The 2888-nt window shown below is 59.7% G+C and overlaps 1 pseudogene; it reads right to left on the bottom strand.

Moving 5' to 3' along the window:
* Positions 1-755: 755 nt before the first annotated feature.
* Positions 756-2465, bottom strand: LOC112680238 (annotated as a pseudogene).
* Positions 2466-2888: the final 423 nt, after the last annotated feature.

Raw genomic sequence — 2888 nt, 5'->3', positions numbered from 1 at the left:
CTCCACGGCGATCCACGCTGCGGCCAGCAGGTCGGCGTCCATCCGGTCTGATCTCCAGCCCGGATGACGTCGCTTCGCGGGTCCCGCTGTCGTGGGGACGCCGGTCGTGTGCCGAGACGCGCGGTCGGAAGCGTAGTCGAAGCATATGTGATGGTGATCACTCATGTTCTCCACGTCCGAACGCACGGCCCACCCTCGAATCTTCCTCGCGGTCGACTCGGAGGCGAGAGTCACGTCTACGCACGATCCCTCCCCCCTTCCGAAGAACGTGGGCTCCCTTCCCGTGTTCATAACGACCAGGCCCAGAGAGTCAGCAAACTCCGCGAGCGCATCGCCCCGGGCGTTCGTGAGGCGGTCCCCCCAGGACGCTGACCTGGCGTTGAAATCTCCCCCGATGACGAGGTCGATTCCGCTGCCCCGGAACTTCCTCGCGGACGCCTCGAGGCGACTCAGGAAACGTTCAAACTCGTCGGGTGATAGGGCGGGGGACGCGTAGCAGCTGTGGACGCGTACCGCGCCTCCGACAGTTGCCGCCACGAACCCGTCGCCTGTCTCCACCTCGCCGAGTGTGAGTCCTCGGCCGAGAACGCCTAAGGCGGCTAGACCCGAAGAGTCTAAGTGCCGGCCAGCGGAACCGACACCGTACGGCTCGCTGACCAGCGCCACCCCGATGTTCTCGGCGCGAACGAACTCCCAGAACAGGTCCTGAGCTTCCCTACAGTGATTTAGGTTCGTTTGCACGTACCTCTGCTCCATCATTGCGCGCGATCGGGCTGCACCGTGGTTGCGAAGCAACCCGCCAACACTCCGACCTCCGCTTCCGTAGCCGCAGGAACCCGGCTTGTTGTTGAGGGCTTCGTCTGCTGCTGTTGCTGCTGCTGCTGCTGCTATTGCGTCTGCTTCTCCTGGGCGCAGTCCTTCACCAGGTGATCTTCCCTTCCGCACCTGTGGCAGCGGCGGGGCTTGGCCTCGTCCCTGCACTCGGCCGCCAGGTGTCCCTTAGCTTGGCATCGGAAGCAGGTGGGTTGGTTGCTAGCCAACAACTTCACCCTGCACCTGGTCCACTCAATAGTGACCGCCTTCTTCTCGGCCAACGTGATGACATCCCTAACCGGTAGGTGGAGGCTCGCCACGAACTCACCTCTGCCACCGGAGTTCTTACGAATTTTCACGAACTCCGGGGTTACTCCGGTGACTCCCACTTGAGCGACGCCGTCGACTACGCTCTCCGCGTCTGCCCATTCCGGGACTCCCAGCAACAGAACTGGCGTGCGGGGCTCCGGTAACCTGACCCTGGCAGCATCTCCGACTACCTCTCGGATCTTCCCGGCTAGTAACGTGGCCTTCTCGTTACCCTCCACCTCCAGGAGGATTCCTCCCGCCCTCGTCTTCCTCGTTGTCAGGACCTTGACTCCGAGGGACTGGAGGTTGATGGTCCCTGCTACTTTCTTCATTACGGAGGCAAGGGAGCCTCCCTCGACTGGACGATCGATAGTGACCGCCATCGATCGCGGAGCCCGCTTCCGTAATGCAGCCACTTGGTCGGTGACCGTGCGATGTTGTCTGGCCGGCCTCGAGGGCTTCTTCCTAACGACCTCGCTCCAGGTCTGCTGCTGCTGCTGGGGTGGCTGCAGCGTTTCCGGCTGCTGTTTATGCCGCTGCCGTTGGAGTTGAGGCCGCTTCTCCTCCTGACGCTGCTGGTGCTGCACCTCCGGCTGCCCGAGTTGTTTTTTCGGCTGCAGTTGTTGTGGCTCCTGTTTTCGTTGCCGTTTCTTTCTGTTCTCCCGCCGCTGTTGCTGTTGTCCCTGGTGCAGCTCTGCCTTATGCACTGCTTGCGGGGAATTAGTGTTTGTAGCAGCATCCTTACTTCCCCGGCCAACAATTACACCGTGGGATCTCGTGCTGGTAGCCGCGTCCTTAACCTCACGCTTGGTAGGTGCGCTCAAGCCACCAGTATTCATCAGCGCCTTCACACACCGCAGCGACAGGCTAAACGCCGATGTTACTTCGGCTCGGCATTTCTGAATCCCTTTGACCGCCTCCAGTATTTCTTTAATCGCCGAGCTTACTGTGGGGCTCTGGCTCTTTTTAGAGACAAGCTCGAGATGGGACGCCTTTTCGGACAGGAGGTCCAAACCACCCTGTTGTAGGCAGAGCTTCGACCCTAGCTGCTTCGTTGCCGCCCTCAGTGCCTCTGTTGCCGATCCAAAGTCCAACTCCAGCGTGGCCTCCGCAGTAGCCGAAGCGACTTTCCGGTCGTCGGTGCAGGCCTACTTAGCACCTGCACCAACAGTCGTGTTACCAACCCCTTGGTTGGCGGTGGATGCCTGCCTCAACACATCCACACTTTCCGCGCCAGACGATGATAACGACTTTTGGGGCGCGCGCGTGCCCCCAACCGCCGGCTCTGGAGTTACCGATCCCCCTGTAGCAGTAACGATATTCACTTTTTTCGTCATGTCCATTTCTTGTAGATTTTGGCTTGTGGTCCACTGACGGCACCAGCCTCGCGCCGTCTGTCTGTTTTCCAGCTTTCCGTTCCGATCTACCAGGGCACCGGGGGTCGATCATTCCCCCGGTGTTGAGCTTGTCCGCGACCGCTTATTCGTCCAAACTCGAAGGATTGGCTTATTTCGCGGCTACCCTGCATATCTGCAAGGTGTTCCCCTATCCGCAACCTGGGGACGCGCCCGGCGGCATGCTCATGCCCCGACCGGAAACCTAACCTAACCTAACCTAACCTTTTTTTTTTTTTTAAAGAACCGAAGACCGGGGAGGGAATTATCCGTTAAGTATTACTTCTCCCCGGCCCCCATCGTTTATTTGTAAATTCCACAAAACACCTTAAATGGCGTACGCCTGAGGCTAATCTCCCCAGTGTCCCCTTA

This window comes from Sipha flava, unplaced genomic scaffold, assembly GCF_003268045.1.
Source record: "Sipha flava isolate LNK unplaced genomic scaffold, YSA_version1 17581_pilon_pilon, whole genome shotgun sequence".
NCBI classification, from domain to species: domain Eukaryota; kingdom Metazoa; phylum Arthropoda; class Insecta; order Hemiptera; family Aphididae; genus Sipha; species Sipha flava.
Note: the sequence above shows the minus strand (reverse complement) of the source record. Positions and strands in the feature narration are given on the sequence as shown.